Source organism: Osmia lignaria, chromosome 9 (genome assembly GCF_051020975.1).
Source record: "Osmia lignaria lignaria isolate PbOS001 chromosome 9, iyOsmLign1, whole genome shotgun sequence".
Classification (NCBI taxonomy): domain Eukaryota; kingdom Metazoa; phylum Arthropoda; class Insecta; order Hymenoptera; family Megachilidae; genus Osmia; species Osmia lignaria.
The window spans coordinates 11727620-11739749 of NC_135040.1; the positions used below are offsets into that span (position 1 = coordinate 11727620).

At 36.3% G+C, this 12130-nt stretch overlaps 1 protein-coding gene and 1 long non-coding RNA gene across 7 annotated transcripts in view; one reads left to right on the plus strand and one right to left on the minus strand.

Annotated features, from left to right (window-relative positions):
- Nmdar2 (glutamate ionotropic receptor NMDA type subunit 2) overlaps positions 1 to 12130 on the plus strand; it is a 179111-nt gene that overhangs the window by 118893 nt on the left and 48088 nt on the right. The window lies entirely within an intron of this gene.
- LOC117606501 (uncharacterized) lies at positions 5792 to 6451 on the minus strand. Its single transcript, XR_004581968.2, has 3 exons — positions 6256 to 6451; positions 6024 to 6187; positions 5792 to 5911 (listed from the first exon to the last, which is right to left on the minus strand). It is a non-coding gene; the product is annotated as an uncharacterized LOC117606501 (long non-coding RNA).

The following is a 12130-nucleotide window of genomic DNA, read 5'->3' on the forward strand; positions in this document are numbered from 1 at the left end:
AAAATGAACAGACATCGTATTGTATAATTAACGTGAGAAATTCATTTTTATTATAGTTATTTAAACAATTTTTGCTATGAAATATTTGCAATCACATTAATGTTTATAATACTTGATCATATTTTCATTATAAGGCACCTTGTATATTTTTTGTGTCAGTCTGTTTTTTTGTTTATTAAATTGAAGTTTGTTATATGATTGCCATTCGTTTCAAATTAAAAATAGTTCGCCACTCAAGTGGTGCGCGTGAATTTTTTACAGTGTTATATTTTACTCTCGAGCCCTTGCAATTTCTTTTTTTTCACTAGCCGAATGCAATAATCGTTATTTACTTGAAGCCGGAAACTGCAGGCAACCAATTTCCGTGCAGCACCCAGTTGCACCAATTAATTGCATTTACTCTGGCAGGCCGAAAGATTACACTTGAAACTGGAAATCAATAGTTTAATTAGATACAATCGTCATTGATTGTGCGCTGAACAATTATTTTTCAATTCGAAAATTTGAATCGTAAAATTTTCTATAATATTTACGAACTTGAAGTTTCTTTGAAATTTCAATATCACAAATAGAATCATTTAATAAATTAATCAGTCAAGTTAATTGTAATTTTAGTTTCTAATTTATATTGCAATATTCATTTTAATTTTATCCTTTACTCTAAGCAAGTTGCATTAAATTGGCCCAATATTAACTCCTTAAAATATACTTAGAATTTCACGATGAAAGGTAGAAATATGAGAAAGAATATCAATAGCCTCAAATAGAATCTTCTCTGAGAAAAGAATCGTATTCTCGAAGTAGAAGTTGCCGAACGAATCGTGTTTTGGCTGCAAAAGGTTGAGAGAGGCTAGATAAGCCAGCATTCTTTCATTCCTATTCCTTTGTAAAAGCATCGATGTTGGATGAAAGTACACCCCTATTTTCTTACGCCTCTGTGAAAGTCCCTTGCGAGCTGTTCCACGCCCTGCACTTCCAGAGGGCGAGAGATTCGAAACGTGATACTACAATCGACTCTCGGTAGGAATCCTCGATACTTACAAGGTAAATTCTGTCGTGGCTGAGAAATCTTTCATATTTTGCAATCGGATATTATCTTCAAAACATTTTTATATTCCTAAAAGACTGTACAAAAGTTTGATGATTATTTATTCGCGAAATCAAGCTGGATAGATTTGTGAGCCGAAAGCAGTGATTTCCATTGAAATTTTATGTTTGAATTTTAAAGCTGTAAGCTTGATTTAATTTTAAGGTCTGATTAATTATTAATGGTATTCAAAAAAGTGAAAAGAATTTTGTTAATTTTGCAAAAAGTCAATGGTATATAGTGGTATTCTGAAGTAGAATGGAAGGGTTAAACGCGAGGGTTGTTCAACCCTGAAACACACTTGTTCAGAGAGCTCGTGACGCCTTGACGTCGACAGGAGCGCTTATTACATTAACATAAAAATGGTTTCTATACTGTACGCGAGAATGTGATAGCAAGGGTGGGTTTCTTCGTTTCAGGGGTTCGTTTATGTACCGTTACCCCATATCTGTAAGATAGTGTACGTATAATGTAGCTTTAGCGCTATCCGTGGAAAGATGGGGTGAGTTTGCTAACGGGGGATGAAACTATCTTAATTTCGGTTCCTTTTCGTCGACTATACAGTCGTATCAGTTACTTTGAATATACCTATTCCAGATTCTTGGAAATTTGAATATTGACGTGAAATTGATTAAAGTTTTAATTAAAATTTTTTGAAACAGTGCCATTATTTAGCCGTAGGTTAATTATGAATTCTTCAGAAGAAAAGCAATATTTTTTAATGAATTTTTAAAAATAGATTATTTTTAGAGATGTTTGTTATTCATAATTCTGTCTGCTATACGTGTTTAAATTCTATTTAAAATTTCGATTAGAGTTTTCCACTGATATTGCAGAATTTTCATTTCCAAAAATATCAATATCGCCTGAAGCTCGTTGAAAAAATCATGTTATGGAAAAAAAAACTTTGATATTAGGTATATGCAAATTTAGTTTCCCTCTTTTTCAAAGCTTTACAAATAAATTCCAACTGTGAATTGTTTAAAGATTTCTGTTAAAGTGTGAAATATCAAATACTATTAATGACCAATTTCTTAATTCCTTTTATCCAATTTTATCAACGTTTCAACTACTGTTCTGCTTCTTTTCAGACTTTATTACGAAAGATATTAAGGTAGATTACTAAATCTAATGTATTACATTGGGGTATGCTATAACGAACGTAATTGGTTCTGGTACCTCGTTTGTTATAACATGTGTTCGTACTAGTATACATTGAAATATATGTATCTAGGGGTAATCTATTTCAGACCCATAATCTAGATTTTCGATTCTAGACCAGAGTTACCATTCAATAAATACCACCTGTTTAGATAGAAAATATTTTATGTAAGATGGAAAATATAAGGGTAAAAATAACGTAAAATTATAGATTCATAGATGAATAATAGATATTGAAACAAAGTAACAGAAACTCTTGTATAACGTTAATAATATTCGTCATGTAAGAAATACTGATTTCTTACAGTCTTTCAATAATAATTTCTTAGAAATGTACTAATCCTCAGCAAAGTATAACCGTTTAGTAAAAAGGCAAGGTGTTTAAAACGTCAGTAGTTGCTGTCGGCAAGCACGTTTCTTTAAAAGTTCTTGAAAACTTTGTGAAACTGACGTTAAAGTGGTACTACCGCGACGAATATCGCAGGAATTAACAAAGTTCCGGGAAACTTAACTAAAGTTAACCGATATTTTTCACCGAATACACTTGCATCTTGTACTTACATTGAAAGTAATTATGGAATTATTGAACAACATTAAATACAAACCATTTGAATTTTCTCATTTCAAATTCAGTGTTCTTTTTAGATTTAGAAATTTCCGTAAACATTATAAACTTTGAACAATGTTAGCTTTTAGTAATCGCACGCTGAGTTTCAGCACAATAAACTGAAACTTTATCGTATACCGTCGTGTTTCGATGGATTTCTATGTTTTACTTTTTAATATTGTGTTTAAACGAACGGCAATAAATCGCAGGTTGAATTTCATTAAATATTTTTCATCGATTGTGTAAACATCCCTCGTGTACGCAGAGTGATTTCCACCCACAGAGATTTTCCATGGGAGTAGGTAGAAATGAAAATATCGAGCTCAAAGAGAAACATTTGAAAGGTAATCACAATTTTAGTATATGAAATAAATATGCAAGAAAGCTTTAATTGCAGCGAGTATTTCCAGACAAATAATAATTATTTGAATAATCAAATCATAAGATTTTAATAAAATTAAAACGAATACAAATCATTTAGGGTAATCTATTTTTATTTCAAAAATAATAAACATATCAGAATAGAAGTATTTCAAAATATCTTGAAGAATGAAAATGTGGTAGATAGGACATTACAATTAATAAGGGTGGAATAGATTTAGCCACGTGTTCTCGGTTGATTCGCCATCATAAATATAATAAAGACAAACCAGAGCTTTTAATCGTTAGTTACTTCGAAGATCAACCACATACTACATCAGTGGGAAAACGTTTCCGCCCTTACGTGGAAGAAAGTAGGGTGAACCACAGGTCTGAGGGCTGCCGCCACCCATACGGGTCACCCTCGTTACGCCTAGCAATGGAAATGACGTGATGCATAAGTAATTTCTGCATGGTATCTAGACCTCTCTACTATTTGCTCGAGTAAACATAGTTAAAACCAGGGACCTGGATACCTCGCGATCGTTCCTCTTCGTCGTAAGTGTCTTACAAGTTTGAGTAGATGTTTGACTTGAATTCGTAATTGCTCGATGATTCATCGATTCGCGTGTTGCTTCTTGATGGATAAATGAATTTAATTAAACTGGTAAATCGAAGACTTTAATATCAATATTTAAAAAATTATTACTTAAAGTATTATTATGATAACTTTAAGTTATCAAATTATATAAAATTTTCAGGCAGGAAATTTAACATTTCTCTTTTTTTTATCCTGTTTAATGAGACTGTACATTTCCAATAATTTTATCTTCTAATTAACATACGTGTACTTGTAAATCCCCAAAGTCAAATCAAAATTAAAAAATTTATCTCATAATTCTGCTTAAATTCTCTTAATCTCCACATACGACGTAAAAGAAGTTAAACAGCATTACTGTTGCGGTGGTAGAGATACATATCAAAGTAACTACGACATCAGAGGGGTCAAACCAGAATTTATATTTCGACTCGGAAACGCACCCTACATCCCTGCATTTTAATTTTGCATCGCTGACTCATCGGGATGCCGAGGATCTTTCGAACGCGTCCCACTGAAAAAGTAATCGCCAGGGTACCCCACCCCAACAAAAAGGAAAGATGAAAGAGAGAGAGAGAAAGAGAAAGAGAAAGAAAAGAGATCGTCGGATCGCGCGAGGGTGTGCAAAGAACCGCGCACATCGGGGTGCGCGAAACTTTCCCAAGGGTGATAGTGTCAGCAAAGACCACCAGGGCGACAGTTGGCGCGCTTGGGAGCGGTAACCAAGGTTACGGTGCGCATGGGCAATGCCGGGATTCGGGGCATCCGTTGTGGAGCACACTACGGGGGTGGTTTTTCGCTTTGGCACACCCGGGCGGCTAGCTGGGCGGTGTCTGCAGCCTTCACTTTCCTCCTAAAAATCGAAGGCTACAGAGCTGGTGGCCGTCTTTTTTTTCCCTCTCTGTCGCTGTCTTTTCCTTCCCTTCTGTCATCTTTCGTCTACCTCGTCCCGTAAATCTTCACACGTTTCCTTACGTTTTCCCATTCATCGCGGGATCGTTTCTTTCTCCCTGCCCTCTCCCTTTTCTGTTTTTCTTCGTCGAGCCCGGTGACACGTGTCACGCGACCAGCAAGACGGACAGGCCCGCGAGTGCACGTGCATGCTGCTTCGCGCCAAAACCAGAGGAAAAATAAGAGAAGTGAAAGTGCTGGTTAACGGTGTGACTGCGAGGAAGATTACCGATCGCCGAGGAAAGCCGACTTAGCCCCGCGGGACGCTCGAGCGGGCCCCACGTAGCCGGAAGGCGGATCAGGAAGTCCTTCGGTCTCGCTGCGCCAGTGAAACTTCCCGGTCACGTGATCGTAGCGAGGGTTTGACGAAGAGGGAGGGAGCCAAGTGTGCCATAGTCGACGATCCTCGTTCCGCGTGGAACAGCCTATCGTCGATCGGTTCTCGTCGCGGTAGGTCGGTCGATCGATTAACCCTGATCGATTACGTGTGATCGAGATCAATGGTCCCGGTAACCGCGTGTCTAGTCAGTCGACGGTGATGTTTGTTTACCAAGTGCGCGAGGACCTGGCCTCATTGTCCCCGAGCAATCGAAAGGGAGTTCCCTCGGAGGATAGCGGAAAATGATGCTGACAGTTGATCGTAGAACGGGTTCGTCCAGGTCCGAAGAATACTCGAAGAAAGCGGTGACTGTTGTTGATCGATATCAATGTATCGTGCGGTCCGAACAATTATCAGGTCCGTGTGGCAAGCTGATCAGTGTTTACATAGACTCGACCGATGATTCACTGCGTGCACGTTTCGATTGTGAATCGGGATGACCTGATTTCATCCGGGGAAGAAGGAAGATCGATTGCGAAACCGTCGAACCTTGACACGCTTCGGGAACAGACGATAATCGTCTTTTACGATAACACTGCCAAAATTAATCTCACGCATGGGGTACGTTGCACGATACTCGTTGTCTTTCGTGCGGACAGCTGTTTTCCTCGATCAACACAGGCAAGCTTTTAACCGATAATCCTGCGTCGCAGGTGTGGCATAGTTTCTTAGTACGTTCGAACTTACTCGTTGTTGACGTTGGAGCCTCTAAAAGCTGATATTTTCCGACACCTCGTGTGCTGATTTCTTTCCCTCCCTCGATTAAGCCTAAATAGTTTCATACGGTATTAACTATGCGGAGATTATAGAGCGGTCCCTCGAGTGGCCGTTAAAAGATCGTGCGTTTCAACGGTTCTCTTTAAGTTGGTAATTTAATTACACTTTAGGAAAGTGAGCTCCATCGGAGCCTGTTCTGTCTCTGCTCTTCAGCACCCCTGCGGTTAGGTTTTCGGCATCGACTTTTGTGATCGGACGGGCAAAATGATTGATTGATGTTATGATTAAAATTGATAGAAATATTTTACACGTGGCTCCAGTGGCTGGCTGTAATTAATTCCAAACGAATCACCGTCGAATTTTTATACTTCAGTTCGGACGTTTTTATCACTTACACTTTCAATTGATGATACTAGGAAAATGTTACGATTCTGTAGATTATTGCCTTAAAACTTTGATTATTATTTATTCAGCTATAACTTTGCTGAAATACTGAAGGTTAGATTTGTTGGAATTGAAACAACATGAATTTATTATCAAATTTAACTTTATTCACGAGGTTGGATACGAAAGAAATAAAAATTACGTGGAATGAAGTATCCAACGATGAACATAAATATCGTTTGCTCCCATTTCTAACTTCACAATGTTGGGCTTGATACTTGGTACTCGGTGTTACACATATTTCAGAAGCGCGATGAATAGTAGAGGGCTGTAATTTTCACTGTCGGTTCACCAATTTACATGAAAAAGCGAGCCTGACAAGCGTTCAACGCGATAAACGCCATGGGAAAATGCTACAGTTTAGTCAGCTATCTTTATTTTCGTCCTGAGTTAGTGGATTTAACTCACGACAAAAAATTTAATATTCTTGCATATCAAACGGAGGATTTCGTGACAAAGAAATTCACGTCAAGTCGGGCACAATTTGATGACATAAAAGTAGAATAAATTAACACTTATTATACATCAAATTGAAGCTTAAAGTTGAATACAAATAATGGTACAAATCTTTCCTTAATATTTTCAATATAACTCAGGGAATTATTAAAAAATCATCTCATCAATTAGAGTAGGACGTTTCTCTGGCAACCAGCCATTTTATATTAAGAACATTAATAAAGTGTTTATTTAGTCATTTTTATCATACTTTGAGCTTTAAATTGATATACCATAAGTGATATTAGAAAGTGCTTTTATATCATCAAACCTTATCAGGCTTCCTACGTTTCGAAATTTGCCACCTGATATACAACTTAATAGCGCAATGAAGATGGTAACATGTTTTACCGATTATCCCGTTAGTGAAGGCACCAGAGACCCGTGAAATTGTCAAATTGCACTCCATCACCTATGTACATCGCACTCGAACCAACGGAAGTAAGCTACACGCTCGGTTGAGAGCACTTGACCCTTCGTTGCCGCTATGTATATCTTGAGCATAAATCAGCCCGAAGGGCCTTTTGGACATCTCGGGCATGCTCTGAAAAACGGTACGGATTTACATCGAAAGGGGTGTGGCCTTCAAATATGGAATTGTAATCGAGGTTCTGGTCGAGATATCGCGATGAATGGACGATCCACGACATGTTGGAAAAACGTGTGAATCTTTCGAGTGTCCTTTATTGTGATAACCGATTTAGGTCATCGTTTGAACAATTGGAAAAATAAAGTATTTTCTAAAGGACTGGTCGTTCGAATACGTCCGCTTAGAGGTGGGAGAAAATAATTTTTTTCTTTGAAGTCGTTTGCTTTGAAATTTTATTCGATAAACCTGTTTAATCCTTTCACTACTCTTTCTCTTTCAGGAACGCTCTTGTACGTTTATATATTTAATTGTCCAGCTCAATACGTAAAATGAGTAAAATGATTTTGTTCATTATATTTTATGTACAATATGCTACATTTTATTTTGCATTAAAAAATTTATTTTTGTAATTCATTGGAAAATGAAGAAGTTTACATTGAATATATTATTTGGAAAAATACAAAATTAGGTACAGGAGGGTCAGGTTTTTCATGAATGTCGATTTCATGAAAAGTAGCGTTGCTACTTTATACTCTTTGAATAATGCATTGAATTATTGGCATAGGGGTGCTTCAGAAGACATCAAGTTACACCATAAATTCTGCACTTTTATTTTGTTATTTCTAATAATAGAATGCCAAGTATTAATAATAGTAAATAATTCTTCTATTTTTTTTTTCGTAAATGGGTTACGAATGGTCGAAAAAATGAAATATTCTCTCATACATTCATCGTCCAGTTACACGAAGAATTTTAATCACTCGGATTAAATTTCCAATAAAAATTACCGCAACGAATCTCGCCATTTCGTCCTTCCATTATTGCAATTTCGCGGTGAACGTTGTCAGTCTAAATGCTTTCACGTCATTCTTCCTCATATATTCTATTATCCGTCGCTGTTGTTATATAAAAGTACCCTACGGATGTTCGAAATTATTGTCGCCCATTGTTCTTGTAGGATTCAACGACGTTTAACGTGCCATGTCGTATTCAACCTGTCATACTGTTTGCACAGCAATTTACGACGTGTCCAACCGGCTCGATTTTGCATTAAGGAGTCCCATTCATGCGCTGTCATTGGGAAATCAGGGATTAATCATTATTCGAATTCAATTTTCTTGGACGCCAGGTAACTTTAGTAATTAATTTTCACACGTGGTTTCGTTTTATCTACGTTAATTAAGTTGGCTAATAAACTAGTGGCATCGAAACATTCTTCTCTATTTTCTATTTTGCAAAATTTTAAATAATCTATACATAAATTTTTGCAAACACCTTTTTAAAATATATTTTTTCTTAAATTTGATTTCACTCTTCGATTCTTCTGAACCCACCAGATGATCCCTTTAAACTTTTTTCTGGAATAATTTACATTTGCATTAAAAATGATCGCATAATTCAAAACCAGCAGGCCAGCTAGACAAATCTTTAAAATTTCATCGTTTCAGCGGCATCGAATGCAGAGTCAACGAGGGCCTAATTAAAAGACGCATTGATTAAGCACTGGATCTGGGTTGTAGTAGTCTGTAAACATCCTTAATGGATCGTACCTCGTTCATGATTCATTTTCATCCCTTCCATCATTATTTCTGCCGTGTTGTTCGCCGCTGGTATCAGCATTCTTTGTTCGCCAACTAAAAGTCGGTCATGTCTCTTTCCTTGTAAATTCTTGTTCACCTTTGCGACAGCTGGTTAATTACGCGAATTCCATTTCTGTTTCTGAACGTCGTTGCTATTGGAAAATAATTTCTAGCTTTAGTTTATCGACGGGGTTGAAATACGCGATTTTATGAAGATTTTATTGCCAAAGTACGTGGCAACAGTTTGAATTTCATTTCAAACTCTACTCGTTTCCATTTTCTAATTTAGATATTATCAAGAAACTTCGAAACATCGTTTATACAAACATTTTTATAAACTTTTCAGTTATCCTAAAATCGGAAATTTCACGTGTACAATACTTTCCATTTGTATTTCATTAGAAGAGCTTTTGGGTGCCGGAAACAAGTCGACGTTAGCATACAAATAGGGTATCTGGTAAATTTGTCCTCGGTGCTTCATTATAAGTATCCTGGTTCTATGTCGAATAAAGTAACAAGGGAATCTGCAATTACGCTTTGAGAGTGTTTTTAATTCTCCCTTTTCCTTGCTGTTACTACCTTTGTCTCTTAAAGACACCCTTTCTGCAACGTGGCTGTTCTTAAAAGCGATCCCTCAAACCTTACTTTCGTACCTCGATACTCTAAAAGCACTTCGTTACACAGTGAATTCCTAAGATGTACCGGCTATTTTCGAAATCTTTTGTCTTGAAAATTTTTATTTCAAACGCGTACGCTGAATTCCTAACGCTTCCAATGAATCAGCATAATTCGAAACGTCGATTTCCAGACGTTCTCCACTTTTTGTCAGAAACACCCGTTTCTGATAAGGGGTCAAGGGCGTCTCTGACTGGCGAAAAATTGAACTTTTTTCACATAGACACGCGTCGGGGAGACATTGATTAATCTCTCGATACCAGTCGATAAGCTCTTACACCCACGCAATCTACTCTTTGTTCTTTCATTTGTTTTTCTCATACCCCTCTGTATACACCGTCGCAATTCGTAATGTCAATTGATTTTTGTTTGCAAACCTCTTCAAAATAAAGATTTTCAGGATTTTTCTCTCCCTACCTCGCCAGATCTGATCGCTGGTATTCATCTACGTCAGATCTGAAAGGTTAATTGAAAGGGTACGTATATTTTTGCAATTCACGGCGGGTATCCCTGAAAATTGCAAGTCACGAGGTAAATCCACTGGCTTTCCTTTCGCAAAGAACAATTCCTTTCCCGTGCGTGAGATATTTCGTTGTTCGCTCGATATTACGTTCGCCCTCAATGTTTGTGGAAACGTTGAGGAAACACGTAGCCGATGTTTGATTGCTCCAACTCGCTACTCGCTACTGTTTGCTTTCATTTTCGTTGCCGTAAATTTTGTTTGCTATTCGTGCTCGAGAAGGATTTAATTCATAATTGGGCGTGAACGCTGCTCGAGTAATCCTTTAAAATGTTTTCGCGTTTGTTCGTAATACCTTATTCCAGGTTCTTGTCGCTTTGCGTTAAACGTTTGGTAACAGGATGTAATTAAAGCATGTGGTCCCTTTCATCTCTCACCGTTGTTGGAATCTTTTCCAACTACTTAGATTATAAAAAAAGAAGATTTCTATTGTTTATACAGAGGTTTGTTAAAATAATAGAAACACCTGTTACAAGTATGCTTCCTATTCCTTTTTTTTTTTGTTGAAAGAGCTATTATTTGAAAGAAATAAATTGAAACATTTATATGCTATACTCCCTTCTGGAGCAATATTTTTCCATTAGGAAAGAAAGAAATATAGCAATCATTTGAGGTCTTACGTTTGGGTCACCCATCTACTACGATAAATTATCAGATAAAATCCCTATACAGGGTGGCTTGTGGCGACACGAGGAAACGCTTAAAGAAAAGGACATTTGGAATGAAAGATGTGTTACGGTAATTGCCTACTTCGGATGCAAACAAAATCTATGGCCGTCTCAACTGCTGTACGCTTGAATTCCATTTTCGTATGTCGCCACGGAAACAACCTATAGATTTTCGATCCTCTGAATTGGAGCATGGAAATTTTGTTCTTTGAGTTTGGAAGTTTTTATTATACCACACTTTTTCTTTCATAAGTATCTATTTGTAATTTCAAACAATGAGTCTGAAATTCATGGTTCTTAATTCAGGTTATTGGTTCAAATAATTAAAATAGTGATTTCTTAAGGTATCTCTAAAATTTCGTTTCTTAAGTTTGAAGAAATGCGAATTGTTAAGCTTGATTTGAACTCAGATTTAACTTTCGTATCTCAGAGATTGTAATTGAAATTTTAAATACTGTGTTTGAAGCACTAACTTCTATCTTGTATTCTACATAAATTCTGGTGTCAGATTATCGTTCCAAGTAATTAAAATATCTTTATGTTCCTTTATGTACCTTTATCGAAATTTATTTGTTAAGTTTGAAAGAATACAAATTTTTATTATGCTGCTGCAACACATGTATAATATATTTTTCACTTCAAATCTTAATTTTCAATTTTGAACTTTATAGATTTTATTATGATTCAAATTTCAAATATTAGGGAATTCAGAATACATGCTGGTATTAAAGTAGATTTGCTCTAATTAAAAATAGTATTGTAGAATGCATTAAAATGTGGGAAATTAACGAGATTTGTATGAGAAACCTTAAATACCACGATATCGAATGGAATAATTAAGATTTAGCGAATTTCTTCTGTTTTTCACTGTAATTCGAAGCTGTCAGGTCATTGTTCTGGCTTCAGTCTGCAATTACTGCGGCACTACATTTTCATGGGTGCGATATCTTGATATTAAATGCGTTAACGATGACAGCTTTGCCATTACGAGAATCGTGAAATCCTCATCCAATGAGTATCGCACTGGAGATTCCAATGTGAATCTTCTTCGTGTTACGAGGAAAATTAATTTACGAACGAAACAAAGAAAGGCTTCTGAGGTTAACGATGAACATTACTTTACGGATATTATTTGGAAAAAGGAGATAGTTTTCACAGAAAGAATCTAAGAAAGAAGAAAAATATTAGCATTACTTTAAATGCCTGGAATTTAATGACTGAATTTTCTTTTTACACTTTCAAAATTAATATTTTTTTTAATTTGCTTGTTTATACTAAAATTTAATAAATAAATTGCCA